Consider the following 20103-nt stretch of genomic DNA (forward strand, 5'->3'; position numbering starts at 1 on the left):
AGGTGCCCCCAAAAGAACCAGTTTTTAGATTGATTTTGTTTTCCAGTTCATTAATTTCATCTTTTAAAAATTAATTCCCACTTCTTCTTTTTCCCCCTCTTCTTTTTATTCTTTATTCTAATTTCTTAAAGTTAATAGATTTCCCTTTATGTTCTATCTTTCTTAATAATGAAGGCATATAAGGCTATCACCTCTCTTCTGACAACCTCTTTAGCTATTTTTCATAGGTTTTGACATAAAATAATCTCTTTTTCATTGTTTTTCAGTTACTTCCCTTTAACCAAGGGTTATGCAGGAGTATTTTCTTTAATTTCTAAGTAGTTAATAATGTTTGTTACCTTTTAAATTAAAATCTACTTGCACTAACTTATAATCAGAAAACATGCTTATAAAATCTTTCTAAAATTTATAGTCTTCTTGGTACCTAAACACAGAGATATTCAAAAGAAATATATAAAGAACATCAGATTTTACATATATATTATTTGAGTTATATTCCATTTCTCTTAGTCATTATTTGTGTTTAACAGAACCATCTGCACCTTTCCAGTAGTTTTTGCTTTATGTACTCACTTACTATAAATAAACTTGCCGAATACAGATTTATGTGGTTATTTTCTTCATAAACTGTGCCTTTTATCAGTACAGTATCTCTTTAGTATCAATGCTGTCACTTTTTTTTTCTATTTTCCTTTTGTTTGCATTGGCGTGATGTCTTTTATGCCCACCATTTTACAAAGTTTTCTCTTTAACTTTGTCATAGGTCTTACTCCTGTAATGTAATTTGAGTGGTTCATGTTTTTAAACTCATTCTGACATCTGTCTTTAATGGGAGTATTTTGTCCATCCACATTAAATGTAATAAATGATGCATTTGTTTTTATCTCTTCTAATTACTTGTATTTTCTTATTTTATATTCTTGTTTCCTTGTTACCTTTTTCATATATATTTTTTTTTAATCAAGTGGGTCTGCATTCTATGTTCTCCTTGCTAATACTGAGGTTCTCTAGGGTACACTATTGTATTCCTTTCTTTACCTCCCTTTTCTGCTCTAATGAACACTTTTTCCCCACTCATGAGATTCTATCTCCTTTTCCTTTCCCCCTAAATAGATGAGATCTTTATGATACGTTCACTTTCTTCCCACTTCTCAACCTTCTCTCATCACTACTCATTTTCCTCCTCTTTTATTTTCCTTCTGCCCATCCCCTCCATCAACTCAGTTTTATTTTGTTTTGTTTTGTTTTTCCTAAGATTTTATTTATTTAAGAGAGAGAGAGAGAGAGAGGGAGAGAGAGCGCACAAGTTTGGGTGGGGGAAGGAGCAGGGGGAGGAGCAGAGGGAGAGGCAAAAGCAGGCTCCCCACTAAGCAAGGAGCCTGATGAAGGACTCCAACCCAGGACCCTGAGCCTAAGGCAGACACTTAACCAACTCAGCCACCCAGGCACTCCCAACTAAGTTTTCATCAGACAGTTTAGTACTTTAAGAAGTTTCTTTACAGAAATTTGGTACTTTTATTTCGAAAGTCTGAAATTATGCTTTTACATATTTACTAGTTATCTATCTTTATTACTTTTAAAAATAGTTTTTATTTATTTTTAATTTTACTTAAGTGATCTCTATGCCTGACATGGGGCTTGGGACTCATGACCCCAAGATCAGGAGTCACATGCACTAATTGACCCAGTCAGGTGCCCCAGCTTTATCTCCTTCAGTTTTTCCACTGGGTTGCTCAATTGAGATATGCTTTTTATTAATATCTGAAATTCTTTTTTGTTCTGAATTTGAGTTTCCTTAAATTTTCTTTTCCCCAAATTCAGGTTGTATTTGCCAACAGCACCTGCTGCTTAGAGTATGTACTCTCATTTTCCTACCTGATCTTCCTACCTCCCTCACTAGTAGGTCCCCTTAAATGGATTGTTATTTTTCACTGATCGCTCACTGGAGCTCAGTTCTGGTTACTGTAGCATGCTCAATGGCAGAGGTGAAATGCAAAGGTAGAATCTGTTGGTTCCCTGCGGAGGCATAAGGAAAAAGATTTTTTGTCCTATTTCTTTTCAGTCTCAGGGACAGAAAATTCAGCCAGCACGTTTAGAAACTTTGGCTTATTTGTCAGTGGGGGAGATTTAGATACTTAAATGACAAATACTGGTATTTTCCCCCTAGTGGTTCACACATCCCTGAAGCCCAAGCTCTTCCTCTCAATGTCTACTGTTTTCTGATCTTTACCTCTGGATTCCAGTACTGTTCTCTAGTTGTTTACCCAAGTGAAAGTAGAAGTTTCAAAGCAGTATTTCTGCCCGGGGTGTCATGGCAACTGTATTCAGAAAGACAGTCAGGAATTGGAAGTGAAGGGGAAGATAGCCATATGTGTAGGTCACCTTGTTTTCAGAATCCTTAATTTTAAAAATGTTGTAGGTAGGGAGGTATGTGGATCTGGGTTGTGTTTAGGACTTCATTATATGATGATTGTCAAGAACCAATACTGTCCTCAAAAAACATATTCCTAAATATATAAAAATGACAGTGTGTTCTCTTTATGCTTTTAGATACAGATCCCAAAATATACTACAGCTATTAATCACTTGAAGTAAGCTTTAATGCAATCCCAGCTTTAATTATTTCAGGACATAATTATCTTTTGTTTTAGAAACAGTTTCAAATCAATGTGTTGTAGTTTCCATTAGTAGAAAGACAAATTATGACTTTGCCCAACCATGTAAGTTTCCCAAAATCCAACTAGTAAGTCTTATAAAAATGAAAAAGCATGTCAGTGTTATGTAGGAATTAAACATGCACTCTGCATGGTGGTTACCTCACATTATCCTCCATATTGCTCACAGCCCAATAACCATTTTTGCTTTCTGGAAGAGCTAATAATATCACCTAACATTAAAGTGTTTCTCTGGACTAGACTTCTAAACAACTTAGACATTAAGGTAAAATAAGCTAATACTCTATTCCTTAATTTTATGAACTTCTACAAACTTTTTTTTAAGAATTAAGAACCTCATATAAAATGTTCAAAATCTCAATTGCAATCTACTAAGTGCAAAAAATACTGTGGGTTATTTGTCCTACTATCCAGATAGGAATCATATAGGATATGAAATTTGGGTTTCATCCTTGAATCACTAGGTAATGTAATTCTGTGTACTCTATTCAACACAATATCCTGAATTGATTGTAATAGATTTGCTTTACCATTGATGGGTGGTATCTGATATATTTCTTTTCTGAATCACAGTAAATATAATTTTATATTGAAACTTCTGCCATGACAGAATTTCATTAAGTATCTAAAAGAATGAAAGATCATGAGCATGTAGAAAATGTTTGGGCCTTAAAGTACAGAGAAGGCCTCTGATAGTTAATAACAATTTTAACAATGCTAAATTTGAACCGGTCAACAGAAAATAAGGAAATAGATAGCCTGGAAAGCGAGGATCCAAGTACTCTTCCTAAGACAGCTACAGAGGAGCCTGGTCAACACTGAATCACTCCAGTGTACCAGGTACTATATTCAGCACTAGAGCTTTAAAGAGGAAAAAAACATGGCACTTGCCCTTAAAAAAGCACAGTTCAGTGCTACCTTTCCTGAATGATGAATATCAAAGAATTTGAGTCATGAGTTAAACAGCATATAAAATATCGAACTGAAATTTACTTTATATTAGATATACCCATTTTTACATAATAAAACTCATCATTACACAAATAATAGAACAGAGGTATTATATATAACATGCAATTATAGAAAAGCAACAATCATTTATTTTCGGTTTTTATACACCTTGGAAATTCACTTCATAAGAAATGTTGAGAATATAATGCCAAATATCTGAATCAGAAAAGCCTGGAAACCTGTTTTTTTCCATACTGTTTTTCAGCTTAAATTTTAATACAGTATTGCCTTGTTCTCAACCCTTTACTAGGACAAGAAAGATTATTGAGAGCATGAGTTTTCAAAGGTATTTCTCTAAGGGTCATATATATAAAGAAAGGTCAGATGCAAACAACATAGCTGTTAAAAAGACTAGGTACCAAAAGACGCCAAAAGAACAAGAACAAGAGTATCCATGACTGAACCTGAAGGGGAAAGGTATCATGTATAAACTGAATATTATCTTTCTACCTTCACAATATATTGTTCTTAGTGAGGTGACCATTTAAAACATGCAAAATGATCATTGCACTGTATTTCCTACTGCACTGAAGAGTCTGAAGAAAAGACCACAGATACTGTCATAAGAAACAGTAAAGACCTATAAGTAGTGGGGCAGCACTTTGATTGTTCTTTGTCTTCACTCCGATAGTCCAACTCATATGATACAGCTCAACAATGAGTATTATCTCTTAAAAACCTTTGAAGTCTCTAGTACCTTTGTAGACAAAGGGCATGGCATATATAGCTGTTTATAATTGGCTTAATGTTTTTAAAATTATTTGCAGTAACAAAAATTCACTTTAAAAGTTGTTATAGTTCCCTTTTCATTAACTCATGTTGACGATCCTAAATATAATCCAAACTCATGTATGCTAAATTAACTGGGGCTGGTCATGTGAGCATATAACTCTAACAGAAATGCATTTATCCTATCAAATAAGATTGAAGCTTTCTTTCAGTATAGTGACAAATTAAGGAAAAGTTACAGTTATATAAGAGAAGTCTAGACTCTATTCCACCTTAAGCCTTGTGGAGCCTGGTTTAAAACTCCAATACTGTGGAAAGGAGATCAAAAGCTAAGTTACATAATGAAATGAAATTACAGTATTAGTTATTTCATCATTCACATTCTTAGAAAAGCTAACAGGTGTTTTCTTATACTTGAAAACCGGACAGCAGGCAGCAAATAATGTCCCCGGAAATAGTGATTTCAGAATTGAGTGACACACAGTAGATACTCAATAAATGACAGCTATTCTCAGATTTACCACATAAACTTCTGTGCTAAACTGCATTTCTTTGAGATAGACCTACACTTACTGCCTAATTTTTATTACTGATGACCATGTTTTTTTGTGTGTGCCAAAAACACAGCAATCTTTGTATCCTAAACTCTGGGTGGCACCTACTTAAGCCAGGTGCTGCTTTCTGAAACAAACAAGAGGACAAACAATATACATAAAGGCCTTCCAAAGTCAGCAAAATCTGTCCCACTTTTGAAGATACTGTTTCTGTTCTGCCTCAACCTTTTTTCCTGTATGATTCCCTGGTTCTTGTTACTCAATATCTGCTTAGATTTAGTTCTCTTCTTTGACGTCTACCTTCCAAGTTTCCCAGTATCTAATGCTTCCTTTGCCTTGCTCCTACTCAATTTCCTCAGCTTTTTTTGACATGTTACGCAGCTCCACTTGTTGTCCACAGAATCAAATCAGGCAGCAGCTACCCAGTCCATCCATTGTAAAACCTTTAGACAAATTCCCTCTCAGCATTTGTAATTCTAGACTGGAGAGTTACATTTTAAAAACAGACTCTACCCTAGCAACCATTTCTCCCACTTATAGCTTTCACCCTGTGCCCTTTTCTGAAGCCTTCTCCAAATCCACTACGCCTTTCTTGAAATAAAATTACCTGTACTAATCTGGGCAAGCACTAAGTGAAAATGGTCCCAGAATAGAGTCATGGTGAGGTGGTGCTTAAGAATTTAGGCTGAACTTGAGTTTGAATCTCCAGCTGTTATGTACTAGTTGTGTGACTCTGAAAAACTTACTTAACTTTTATGAGTCTCGGCTTGCTTACCTTTAAAAATGCCATAGTAAGGGGCGCCTGGGTAGCTCAGTGGGTTAAAAATGCCATAGTAAAAGTACATGTCTCATAGGATTATGGAATTAATGGGAAAATATGCAGCTATAACCAATTCCTAGTATAGAGTAAGCGCTCAATATATGTTACCTGCTGTTGTTATTGTTATTATTTTAGTACAATGACAGATGTATTTTATTTCATTTTCACTATGTTTCCTACCAATAACTCTTTTGGCACAGTGCCTTTAGAATAGAGTTTACATTAATTCCTCAATATATGTGCCAGGTTTCAGCTAAGTAATAGTCTAAAATCAGCTTCCCTTCTAAATATCCCTTAGTATGTTTTTTCCTCTATTTGCATGCATTGAAGCACTCATATCATCTTTTGTGCCCTACAGTGGAACTAATCATTTTCTTGCCATTTCTCACTATTGGCTAGATATTTGGTAGGCCAGAATAGTTAGCATTACCTACTACACTGGAAAATTTACATATATTCCACCTCTGAGGAGATTTATAAAACATTTATAATTAGTACCAGAGCATCTACAGCTCTGGGTGGGTATAGGGAAGAGGAAGGATCCAGGGATTGTAGAGCTTTCTCGAGATTGTGGTTTCCATTTGTGAATAGGTAAAGTATGTGATGTTTTTTAGTCTCTCACTACCATTCCAGCAAAGGAAATGTGAGTCAGTTAAAAAGAAACTGAGAGTGAAGTTTTAAATGAAAAGTTTGAGGTTATCACTAAATAAATACCTACAAGCAGGTACAAATGAATTCTATATGGCCTTGTTTCTATATATGACAGTACTATATTTGCTAGGTCTTTTCTAACACAGATTCTTTCTACTTTTCTTCATCAAATAAGAGTCAACTTTCTTTGTCTCCTTTTCATCCGTTCTATGTGAATCTATTTCTGGATAGGTATAATGTAGGATCAAAACTCAAATGCAGGAGTTAATGGCTCCTGAGTACTCAGAGTATATTTCTTGCTTAGAGAAACACAAAAACCAAGTTCACCTTTCTTCTTTGAAAAATGTATTTATTTCTCTATCTATATATTTCATAGAATGATAAAATGACTGAGTTAGTTCCTTCTGTTATTACCCACTTTTTCCAGTTAAGCAACTCTATGTGGAATAAAATGCAAGGAATCCTGTTTATAAATTCTGTTAACAACATAGCTTCACGAGAGTATAAATGAGCTGAGGAAAAATTCATGAAAAATAGTAAGTTTATTATAGTTATAAACAAAGATTATAAGTACTTAATTTTTATGTATCTATACTTATATAGATATGCTATATTTGAAAGCAAGTATCACTAAAATGAAACTTGTATCAAGGACTAAAAGTAAAAAGCAAAATCAAATATTTTACATGTGCTCTTTCCCAGTACCTAACATATCACTTCCAGTCATTATATTTAAAGCTAAAATAAGGATCCAAGTGTCAAAAGAAACATGATGATATTATTAAGCTGGAAGAAACCCTGAAGATGAAGAGGGCAGAGATTCAGATTATGTGACAGGCCCAAGATGATACAACTGGGCAGCACTAGGCCTGGAACAATCTCTCCTAACTCCACATCTGAGATTTCTGACAATGTGCAATAATATAAAAGTTAAATCTAACAGATGAGGGATTAATAAAAAGATTAGATGTTGTCCTCTCAAGCTGAAAACCTTTGGATTTAATAACTTCTACTTACATGATTTTGTATTACTAGGAAAATAAGTTTTAAATAACATAAAATTGTAAAAACTGACGAGAAGTAATGAAAACTACAAAGAAAATTTATGCTTTTCCTTAAATCAGAACCATGGAAACGGGTATTTTTTAATGTCTAAATAAAGCCAGAGATTTATTGGTTCTCTGTGCATGTATGGTAGTGGGTTTTGTTTTGTATTGTTTTGTTTTACAAATTGTTAAAGGTTCTTCCAATTTCCCTGTGCAATGGTAATCTGTGTTCTAAAAATGGGGGGACACAGAAAATTAATTTCTGATAATTAGAAAGTACTTAACTATGAACATATAAGCCTCTAAAAACTTACTAATGACAGTACGAAAATGGTACTAAGAATTTCAAAACTAAAAATCTAAATCTTTTTAATATTTTCTGAATTTAGAAATAACATCTTTTAAAAAGTCAAAAGTAATTGAAAAAGAGATTAAATCAGTAAACCAATTGTGTATATTTTTCCTGAAGTGCATATTCATGAGCTGACAGTAGAAACAGGCTGGCTGCTTTGTTTGACTATAGTTCTGTTTACCTCATACTGTCAAGAATGGATTTTGACACTCACAGTATTAATATTGCTATTTTTATTGATATAATTAGCACTGCTATAAATAATTCTTCAGTCTGCTATATCTAAGTATATCATTCTAATCATCAATATTAGGACTTCTTTTTCCTAAATGGTGATTTGGAAATAGAACGCTGGCCCAAAGAACCACAGTAACCTCATGATGTGGAAGGTACGGAAAAAAAAAACCCTGCCCTGTCAATAGAGACTACTGTTTTGTGTAGAACTTCACTAAACAAACTAGTTTATATTTGTTTGAAACTGAAGTTTCTCACCAATCTGCTGTTTCAATTTCACATCACACCATATTGTACCTAAAACAGGCAATCTGGATTCCTGTTGCTACTTCCCCCCCACCCCACCCCCAAACAGTTCAGGAATGGGTTTGAAATACAAGGCTTGAATATATAAAGCAAAAGAGTTAAGACACCCAAAATTCATAATGGGTGGGTGAAAATAAGTGTGCTTGAAGTCATTTGTGTAACTGCTAGTGGGTGGCCCACTTGTGAGTTTTTGATCATCACATGAAAGCAAAATCAAAACATATTTTATCATGCCCTGGATCACATCAGCTGCAATGATAACCTTATCTAGACCTTGAGTAGTTTGTTCACAAAACAAAGTGGGGTGACTGACCCAGTGCATATTCAACATGGAGTACGAAGGCCAAAACAAAATGACAATACAATTCAAAACAAGTTTGTAGATATTTTAGACTAGTATATTAAACCTTTCTTTGTCTCCATCACTTGACAGATGGTTAGCCTTCACACAGCCTAGTATCTCTGGCAAAGAAATGACTGTGTCTAGCCAATAACACCCCAAATTTTTATTTAAAATGCAGTGTACACATACTTACACTTACCTTAAAAATATGAATATTAATAGTCATTTGATTTTATTGCTTATTATTATAAAAATCTGACAGATATCAAGATTTGTCTTTTGCCCTATGAACATCCATTTTTGAAACTTTCAATTGTCCTGTAAATCCAGGATTCTAAGAACTCTTCACTTTAGATTTCATTAATTTCAGGGGATGCTTGCTAATCATGCTTCAAAAAAAAACTTCCAGTAACTTTTAATCCAAAATTATTACAAAATTTACAAAGATTTAATTAGCTTATGTTTCTATGTTGCTTGGAGCAAAGTTTGGGTAGGTAACAGTGAGTTAAACAAAATCACCTGGGAACATATTAAGGACCACGAGGCAGGACTGAAATTATTTATCCAATATGGAAATATGTCTTTTTTCAAAAATGCTCATATATAAATGTATACTCAGATACAGATAAACACACATTAATCAACCATTAAAAATAGAAAAAGCTCTTCGTTTTTTAACATTCCAGCAACCATTCTTCCACTTTGCTGTTTAAAAAAAGTTTTCATCTAAGACAATGTATTCCATTAGTATAGCCTCTGCTTTTCTTCCTAAATCTTCCTATTTATACCTTTCATATGCTGGCAGGTCTGTATACAAATAGCCTGAAACAACCTCGACTGTTCTCTAAAGTGCATTAATACGTACCCTTTCTGGAGGAGATGATTATGCTACAAATTAGCATAAATAGAGATCTAATGTAGGTATAGAAATTCAAGCCCTTCACAGCAGGGGATGGGAGGACTGGCAGTGGGAGAATTGTGTTTAAAAAAAAAAAAAAAAGAAGTTATCCTACCTAAGAATGAACACTGATTTGGCTAACAAAGTAAGACTCACTGGGACAAAGAAAAATAACGAAAAATCAGAACTTGTTATTTTAGAACTCTGAACTAGGTTTTGGAAAGGTGAGACACCCACTATTTAAAGCAACAAACTCAGTGTTAAATCATACACTCCGTTAACCAAGCACCAAGTTTCCTTCTGTTAGAAACCTAGGATTTTTACACCTACAGACTAAATGATTAAAGTAATGCTAAAATCTCTGTAATGTTCCTCTTGCATTACAAATGGTCTATTAAATCAAAGAAGTGCCAATCAAATGCTTTTGTAGTTTGAAAGAAAGGTTTAAATAACAAAGCATTTTTTGCAGGCCTCTCTCTTTCTCTCTCTTTAATGTCACCTATAAATTAATTACAACAAATTTCCATCTTCTCTGGATAAAACCACAACTGAAAAAGATTTAGGCAGTTCATTTTTCAGATATACTCCTAAAACAAATTCTTACTGAAAAATTAAGATATTCTATCTTATATTTCACCACAATTTGCTAACAAGATAAAAAGCTCCATCGGAATTTTACAGTAAATTCCAAGACACAGATTTTTTTTTTAACATAAAGTAATATTTTATTTCATAGGTATGCTTAAAATTATGAAAAAAATAAAACCTCTAGCAGTTAAAAAGATCTACTGAAATGTATGGAGAACGTTTCACAACAAAAACTAAGGGTACAAGTAAAGTTAGCTCTTCCTTTCTTACCACTGGCAATTAGTAAACAACTCCCTGCTCCTCAAACGTCTGTAAATTCTCTCAAATTGTACTCTCTAAAATGAAAAAACTGGTAGGTTTTAAAATTGCATACAAAAATCTCTTCTCCTAGCAATCTGAAGTATGCAAACTATATGTGACATTAGAACATAAACTCCACAAAGGCAGGTTATTTTATATCTTGTTCACTGTTACATCCAAAGTGTCTAGAACAATTTCATAAATTTAAACATCCATTTCAGAAAAGCATGATTATTTCAGAGAATAAAGCAGAGCCCATCAAGCTCCACTTCTATATTCCAAATGTTTTAAATAAGTCTCTCTTTGTCACTTATTCTAAAATATTTGAGATAATTTGTAATTCACTTGTGAATTTTAGATCCTTTACAGTAAGCAAGTTGTATCTTTTAATGCTCTTCTAAATTGACCTAATTATTCAGTCAAGCCTTTTTTTCTGCGAAGTCCAATTGGTTAGAAAGCCCTCTTCAGATTTTCACTACTGAGATAAAAATAATTCATTTAAAATGGATTTTTCCTTAGATTTTTATTCCAATACCAAGTAGTCAAACTCATATTAATTTGATGGTAAGATTAGTTGGATACCTGTGGGTCACAAAAACTTTCTGAATTAACTATATAGTAAACCGGCACCACATCTAGTAGTTCTAAACATACCCCCCAAATTATAACTTTTACACATAAGTTTTTCTTTTCTCTAAACTCATACTGTCTTTCAGTAGCTAGTGAGTATACACACACATGAACTCTCTTTTGCTGTAGTCGTACTCTTAAAATACTGCGATCTTAACTGAACTAGACAGATAAGCATAAGGACTTCTTCCCAAAGATGGATAAAATTTGACAACTTTTTAATCTTAAACTTTTTTCTTTAGTCTGTTAAAATCGGGACCTCACCATGAAAGGGCGTATTGCTTTGGAGGCTGGTGCACAGTAAACTTGTTCACCTGATCTTCATATGCAAAAGGCCTGTATTCCACTGGTCTGTGAGATCTGAAATCACAAAACCAAAAACACCCAACTGCTGGACTCACTGAGCAGCTAATATATTTCTAGAAAATTCACTTTTCCTCTTCTCACCTGTTTACTTGAGCACCATATATTCTTAAACCTAAAGCCCTCCAAAATTGAGCTCAATGGTTATCACAACTACAATTTTAGGAATTAAACCTTGAGGTCTGAACAATGAATAACATCAGGAATTCTTCAAGGGCAATTTCAAAAACTTTTCTGAGGGAAGACCATTCCCAAGAGGGCACAGTGCTATCACCATGCACTATTTGTGCATCAACTTTGATACATTCTGATTGAGAACAAAAGAGCAAACAAAGACTTGAAAAATCAGTGTAAACTGCTTTTTTTTTTCCTTCTTTTCCTAGAAATACAGAAATACCTACATGTAAAGCTGAAATGCAGAAAGTAGCCAAATCTGGACTGGTCAAACTTCTATGAGGGGCAGTGGGGCGTATATTTTACCTATTCCCATGTGACAGCAAATGGTATCGGGGATTAGGAGCAAGAGGTAAGAAAGTAAACCATTTATTAACTGAATTTGCTAACGTTACTGCTTATTTAAATGTAGTGTTCACAGCTATGGAATTTTTTTTACAAAATGTTAGTTCGTCGCAATTTGTTTTAAAACTTTAGATGGCAACAAGTTACGACAGTAACTTTAGGACAGAACTAGCTTGAAAACATGGGATAACGAGTAGTCCTGATAATTTTATTAGCTGAAACTTACACACGATCACACAGAGAGAAAATCTCTCGCCTTTAGCTTCATCTTGGTATTTTCAATGGCTAGAGTAGTGAAGACAGTTTTCACACGTCTAGAAAGTTGACGTGTTCAATTTAGCTGAGGCCAAATGCTGATTCTGAGGATATTATTTAACCCACAGACTTCCAAATTACTTCCTGTTTCAATTAGATTTTTATTAGAGAACTGTCATCTTGCTACTGACCCCATTCAGCAGGGTTCAGTGTTAAGAGACCAGCAGATTACCGCGGTAGGTAGTGTAGCTGTACGCCATATTGTGTTTTTCGCTAATGTTTATAGTTTATGTGTGTGCCTAGCATATGTTTGTGCAAGTGTGTTTATCAATAGAACTTTTAGAAAATCTCTGCCTCCTGCCTCTTCAGCATCCTTAACAAGGATAACAGCTGCGGGGGGAGTGGTGCGGGGGTGGGGTGGGAGGGAGCGTGGGAGGAGGCGTGGGGTGGGTGGTGGAGAGGATCAGAAAGCCACACAGACAGTAATGCATTAAACAATGTGGGAGAGTGCGTTTCTTTTAAACTTTCAAAAAGCTTCCAACCGTTCTATCTCAGCTATCGAAAAGCGTAAACATTTTTAAAAATGTTTCCAAAAGGGCCCAAAGGAGGAGAGAAAGGAGAGGCGTGTCTTCCCTTCCCAAGCCCCCTCCTCTAGAGTCGTAGCAGCGAAGCAGGCGGGGGCCGGTAGCTTCGGTGTCTGGAGGGGCGTCCAGCGGCTCTGGGGCCAGGACACCTCCCGCCCCCCCCAGTTCTCTGAAGACGCTCCAGAGACCGCGAGAGCCACGGCAAGCGGGGGAGGGCGAGGAGGGAGGGGGCGGAAGACAAGCCGGCGCCTCTAGCAGCTCCTGAGCCCCGGCTAGTCCCCCTCAGCTCCTCTTCTTGGAAGCGGCAACTCCAGGCGCAGGGAGTAGAGAAAAGAAGGCAGAAGACACGTTTCCAGCTGCGGGACGGCCCGCCCGCTCCAAGGACCCGGGACCCTCCCGCAATCCCTCCCTCCCCGCCGGGTCGCGCGAGGCCGTAGCTGCCGCCCGGCGCGAGGAGGGGTGCCCAGGGGGAGGGGGCGCGAGCGGGGCGGGGCGCGGGGGCGCGCGCGCTCGGCCAGTCGGCAGCCCGCGGGCTCGCCACTCTAACTCGTTCCCTCAACCCCACCCCAGTCCCCTCCTTTCCCGTCCCGTCGCCCCCTACTCCAGTGCCTCGCAGACGCCTCATCCCTCTCGCACGCACACACCCCTCCCTCCCGCCCGCCCCACAACAAATTAGAGTTTTGGGGGTTACCTCCTCGCGCTCTTTAATCTTCTTTCCTCAACTCCTAAACTTCCCCCCGCCCCTACTTCTTCGGCAGAAGGCCCACATTGGGTGCCTCACGCCGGGAACCCTCTATCTTTTTCCGCTATTGGGTTGTTCTTATGCCACTCTTGACTTCAGTGAGCCAATAAGAGTGGGACGCCCCTCGTGAGGTTGCCGCCCATAAACAAAATGCACTCTTCCTCCTCCTCTCCCCGTCCCCGCCCCCATCTGCTGCTTTCCTCATCTCTACCACCTTCGATTGGGCTAGAAGAGGCCCAATCCGCTATCTCAAACATCCATTGGGGCACGGAAACTTCGCTCAGAGAATTGTTAACAGGCGATTGGTCGGCAGACTTCCCACTCCCCCCCACCTCTGCCGCACCTTCGCCCACTCTGGAGAGGTCAATCGTAACTCGTCGTTCAGTGATCCGAGAGGTGGAGGGCTATTGGTTGAGAGCGCCCGTCAGACCGGATTGGAGTGAACCATGATTGGTCAGCACCGACACAAGCAGGTTTGGTTGTCTACTCCTCCGCTCCTCCTCCCCTTTTCCTCCACACCCCGCCCCCTCCCGACTGCTTTTACTTTCTACGCATTTCTATTTCCTCCTTTATTTATTTATTTGCGATAAACTTAAATGACCCGGCGACGGAGGCGGGACTCGCGGCGAGGCCGAGGATGACGAGGGACGGCCTGGGGCCAATTGCCGAGGGGTCTGCGGGCTGAGGGGCAGCTTCCGTGGCCAGTGAGAGGCAGGTGTCTGGAGCGCGCTAGGCCTGTGGAGCCGGGATGCCCCAGCGGAGGCGGCGGTTACCCGCTGTCTGGCGCGGCGAGCTGGCGGGGGGAGCCGCGGAGGGGAGGAGGGGGTGTCGCTGTCGCAGACAGCTGAGGCAGCGGGATGGAATCTGGATCTAGGGAGGTGGAAGGAAAGCGGGAGCGAGGGTCTGGCGAGGCGGTGGCGCGCAAGGCCACGCTAGGTCAGGCTTGATTCCTGCGGGGTAGGCTGCAGGTTGCCAAGCTAGGAGGTCAGCAGAGGCCGCCGAAGCAATGCCAGGGCTCACAGGGAAAATCGGTCCGTTCAGGAGGTTTAGAAAAACACTGTGTGAAACAGTTCGTAGTAAGCCGCCTTTAATAAAAATGAGGATATTATCCTGACGGGAAAAACAGATTATGTTTCTTATTACTAAACGCCTCAAGTACCGACGACACAACCGGAGCCCACAAAATTCAATATCCTGAGGGCGAGAAGGAACAAATAAAGCAACACGGAAAATTAAATGTGGTTCAGATGCTTCAATAAAACCTTCATCCTCGTCCATTTGTCACTCAACATAGCACTCCCCAGAGCCAAATTCTTACCAAGTGTTAGTACAATGCTTAGACATTGGGGGAAAAAAATGAGGCTCAAGGCCAGCAAGATGCTCAGGAAGGATTCCTAAAAAGGGGTAACGTGGGGGAGGGGGTTCCTTTCGCTATACAAAGGAAAAAAATTTTTTCTCTGAAAGAAAGTTGCATTTTTTTAGGGAACTCCTAAGAATTTTTCACAATGAAAGGACTTTATGAAAAATACCATGCATACAAAGAATTTACTATATTTTCAATTTGAAAACAATATTTTTTATGGAACAGGCATTTGGTGTTAAGATCTGAGTTTTATCTAAGACTTTGTTGGCACATAGAGCATGCATTAAAGAAAAAGCTATTCATGACACTAGATAGAGATGGTGACTTTATTCAGGACCATTGAGATAAGTTTAGATAGATAGGACCACGATGATAGAATTTTGCGGTGGGTCAGGAGATTGGCCTGAACTCCAGCTGCATCATGGGCAAGTGAGAATTTCAGCCAAGGAGTAAGGTGAGGGTCACTGTATGGAAAATTACTACAAGGCAACATTAGAGGTGAGTGGGAATTTTGGCTAACCAACCTAAAATGGTTTTCTTGCTGAAGACAGGCTAGAGTGATCACACATCACCTGGAGAATGGTGAAGGATGTGGAACCTGTTAAAATAGGAAGAGTTACCAGATTGGGATATCTGGGATAGGTCCTTGCTAAACTGACCTAGCAGGGTTCTTGCTAAAACAGGATTTTACAAGGAAGCACACAGATGCCTGCCTTTGATTAGACATCTTTGGCAGGACCTAAACAAAATAAATTGGCCCTGATGAAAAAAAATGTACAAAGCCTCGACCTTTTAAGTACAATTATATCTATCTTTTGAGGAAAATATGAGTGTCTCAGAATCTATCAAATTACTGAACCAGGTGTGAAGTCTGAAGTCCACTAAAGTGTACAAGTTGCTATTAAATCTGGAAGCTAAAATATTTTAGAATTTGTGTATAAATCTTGGCAGAAAAGTGATGAAGTAACTAACAAATATCCCCTATAGAATAATGAACTTTACATGAGAAAATAGAGTAAAATGTAAGAAAGGTTTTTAAATAGTTAATTGCTTTAACTTTTCCAAGGGACAATGGCCACTCCCTCTATGTATTACTTAAAACTCCTCCTTTTCAGCAAGTTTTTAATGGCATTATTCGATGTACTGGCATTAGACTTGTTAGGATTGTAATGATAAATCATTAGGAAAGCAGTGTAAAATATTTTAATTTATAAATATTTGTGAAGTATTCTAATTTATATCCAGTTTTCCTGATGTGAGAATCTGGAGTTAAAATGCTCTGTCTATAAGGAATACCTCAGGTTTATATTTTATTACAGAGACACAGACCTCAACCACCAAGCCACTCCCCCATCCACTCATAGATGTACAAACATCCTAAAAGATGTAGCAAGAATTCCATAATTGTATCAAAGGGCAACAAAGATGTTTTCCTCGTTTAGCATTTAGCATATCTGAGCAAAGGGATACAGTAAAAATTATGTGGTAACAAAGAATGCAAGGGTGATGAAGGCATGAGTGATAGAAAATGAAAATAAAAGTGATGATTTCTTAGGGAAGAATTTATAAGAAATGTCTTCAGGTTCCTAACCTGTTGCCTTCACAGATCTTAAATAGTATATATTCCCTGAAGTTTCAAAGTGCATTAAAAGAAGCCAAACTCTAGCAGTAGGTTACCAATGGTAACCCTAGGTTACCAACGAGGGCACTTAGACTTTGAATGCTTTATCCATGCCACCAAGGGGCAGAACTTATTTTCAAACTCAAGTCTCTTTTCCTTATTTCACTATGCCATTTACTCATCCATTCGTTCAAGAAATATTAAGGGTATTTCCTCATCAGGTATATTTATGAGGATTTAAAGTCTCCATGAACCTAGAACTAAAGTTACACAAGATTTGACATTTTTCTCCAAAGAGTTTACTGTGTATTAGGATAGATGTAAAGGAATAAATTACTATCCTGTGTACATATGTGATATATGCATGATAATACAGAAGAAAGAATGCCTAACCCTTAAGAATTTGGAAATATTTGCAGTACACTGAATTTATCACTATACTGAATACAAAAGTTAATCAAATTAGATCATGCTTTCAAGGGACTTAGAGTCTAATAAAAGCACTAATTAGACATAAACAGTAAAAAACTATATTACTAATAGAAACAAGAAGAGTCTTAATGATGGAATAAATAAAGTGTTATGGGAAGTCAGAAAAGAAAATGCTGTTACCTCTTGAGGAATGGGGTTAAGAAATCAGGAAAATCTTAATGGAAGAAGTGAATTTTGAAATGGTCTTTGAAGAATGTCTTAAAGAACTTAGCACCTTTCCTCACATAAAACTATATATGAAATACACTTGATTTTTTTTTTGCCATCTACTCAAAGACAAGTACTACTTTTCTATATTTGTGCTCACTATTAACCTAAGTAGATAATAGCCAATAAAAATATTAAAAGAAAAATGAGTCTTTCATAGTGAAATAAAGTTTAGTTAAACATCAAAATGTGTTAGTATAATGTGCCAGTTATTAATGTTAGACAGTTCCATCCAAAGCAGCTAAAGGGAGATTTCTGTAAGGCCAGTTAACCCAAGTGTGATAGAAGTTATTCAGGCCCTGGATGCTTATTTAAAATTTGCCTTGACACCCTCCACCTTCATGGTAGAAACATGAAGCCCTTTATAATTATTTCACTGGATTTGTAGGGGCTTGTGTTTTCCTAACTTTCTGTACCCAGACATTCATTTCCTTGCATGTTTTCTTTTTTGCCCCAAGCCATTGATTTAAATGGGAAATTCACAGCAGACCTGTAAGTTTCCACCAAAACTTCATTTACATAATGAAAATATAATGGACTTGGTCAAAGATTGTGATATTAGGGAAAGTAGAGGGAGTGGAAAAGAAGAAATCTACTAACTAGTGTGGGGTTGGCCCAGGATGTGCAAATGAAAACAGAAGAGAACCCAGAAACAGAATCATACTTATGCATAAATAGCCTTTTGATAATGTTACACATCATCAACACGGATTATTGGGAGAAAAAGAGACATTCGGTAAATGGTATTAGGAAAATAGGGGATAAAGGAAACTGAATCTCAAGTTTACAAAAGATATAAAAATCAGGGGCTCCTGGGTGGTTCAGTCAGTTAAGCCTCTGCCCTCAGCCCAGGTCATGATCTCAGGGTCCTGGGAATGAGCTCCATGTCCGTCAGCCTCCTTGCTCAGTGAGGACTCTGCTTCTTCCTTTCCCTCTGCCCCTCCCCCTCATTCATGCACACTTGTTCTCTCCCTCTCTCAAATGAATAAAATCTTTAAAAAATAAAAAGATATAAAAATCAATTTCAGGTCCTAATAGGGGCTAGATTATGTATTAACCTGCAAATGGGAGATGAACACTATAATTGATGGTTCTGTCTGAATCTCATGACTGGATTCTGGGACGAACACTCTTGGCAAATGAGCACAGGATAAACAAAAACAAATGTATAGCATAGCTAAAAGCCAGGGATCTTCTTAAGTCCTTAGACCCAGTTATGCCTAGGACCAACTATATCCTTATCATTCTTAATTATAACAAGTCAATGATTTTCTTTTAACTGGTTAAGGTGGTTTGAATTGGGTTTGTGTCACTTGCAATGAAACATTTGTAAGTCTTAGTTGATATCCATTGGTAATTTTACAGTTTTATTTACATGGATCACACAAAATTTCATCATTACCACTGAAAACAGTTTATAGTTGTTTTCCACAATTGTAAACAAGGATATTTTTTCCATTACTATTTTTTATTACTTACGTGTAGAAAAATTAGTTGTGTTTACATACTGAGTTTATATGAAGCAGCTTAGTAAACACTTTACAGTTATCAGTTACTTCTCTTGATTTTATGTCAAAATTCATATCATCTTATAATAGTGTTAATTTTTCTGTCTTTTTAGTGTTTGTTATCTATCATTTCTTTTTCTTATCTTGTTGACCAGACTGAGAGCAAAATGTTGAATAGTAGTTATGTTATGGTACATCTTTGACTTATTTCTGAATTTTTGATGTGGTGCCTTTCTGTTTCTTGCTTAAAGTTCTGTTAAAGCAGTTGCTGTATATTCATAGTTTCCAAAGTATTATAGCTTAAAAATCATGAATGAGTATTGAAATTTATCAAATATCTTTTCTAAATGTATAAAATAATCATATTTATTTTCCCTTTCTTCTACTAATATATTGAATTACAATGATAGATTGACTCATGCTAAACCATTCTTCCATTTCCAAATAAATTTTTTAATTTTATTACTGTTTTTAAAAGAATGTATTTAATTTACTAGTATTTTTATTTTGGAATTTGCAAACTTCAGAGATTGATGTTCATAGGTAAGATGAACCTTGTTCAGCTTTTATCTAATTTTGAGATTTTTTTTAATTGGGCTCGCCTTGTAGATTTAATTAGGAAAATTATGTCTTTTACCATATTTATGGTTTTTATTCTTTTTTTTTTAAAGGATAGATCTTAATCTATTTTCTCAATTCCGTAGTCTTTGGTCACTATGCCTATCTACCTCCTCCTGAGTTATTTCAATAGTTTAAATTTTCTTAGAAAAGCATTCCTTTCCCAAATTCAATTTTTTTCTAATTTTCAAATTTACTTTTTAATTTACATAGTGTTATTTTATTTTTTAATCACTCATCTTTTTTTAAGTGGCCAGAACCAGTGTCTTTGATAGCATCACATTTATTCCTTTGTGAGAGAGATGATTTGATTTATGTATTTGTTTATATACTTGTATTTGCAATTTAATTTCTTTAGCTACAGACATCTAAATCATCTTCCTACACTGGGGCATTTTAGAATTTTGTACCATATCTATTACTATGTCACAAACTATTCTAAAATTTAGTGGCTTAAAACAAACACCGTTTTATTTGTTCCTGATTATATGAGTTAGTAATTTGGGCTGGGTTCAGCTGAGTGGCCTTCTACTGGACTTCCCAGCTATTGAAGCTATCCAGGCTTCACTCCGGATCACGCAAATGTCAAAAGCTCCACGTGTTTCCCTTTTACATTATTAGAGTCACGTTGTCTGTGGTAGGCCTTACTCTCAGTATAAGCACAGATGTAACAGATACTTCCCAGGAAAAAGTA

At 36.8% G+C, this 20103-nt stretch overlaps 1 protein-coding gene across 13 annotated transcripts in view; it reads right to left on the reverse strand.

Annotated features, from left to right (window-relative positions):
* The window catches only part of ZBTB20 (zinc finger and BTB domain containing 20), a 789640-nt gene extending 775979 nt beyond the window's left edge, over positions 1 to 13661 (reverse strand). For 12 of the 13 annotated variants that reach the window (XM_045088067.1, XM_004761399.3, XM_013060902.2 and 9 more), the window contains exons 1-2: positions 13550 to 13661; positions 11402 to 11497 (exon numbers count right to left, since the gene is read on the reverse strand). The gene's annotated coding sequence lies outside the window, so the exon portion shown is untranslated. The remainder of the gene's footprint in view (positions 1 to 11401; positions 11498 to 13549) is intronic. The other variant, XM_013060906.2, reaches the window with a different exon arrangement.
* Between the last annotated feature and the right edge of the window lie 6442 nt (positions 13662 to 20103).

Source organism: Mustela putorius, unplaced genomic scaffold (genome assembly GCF_011764305.1).
Source record: "Mustela putorius furo isolate JIRA1106 unplaced genomic scaffold, ASM1176430v1.1 tig00003834_pilon_pilon_pilon, whole genome shotgun sequence".
NCBI classification, from domain to species: domain Eukaryota; kingdom Metazoa; phylum Chordata; class Mammalia; order Carnivora; family Mustelidae; genus Mustela; species Mustela putorius.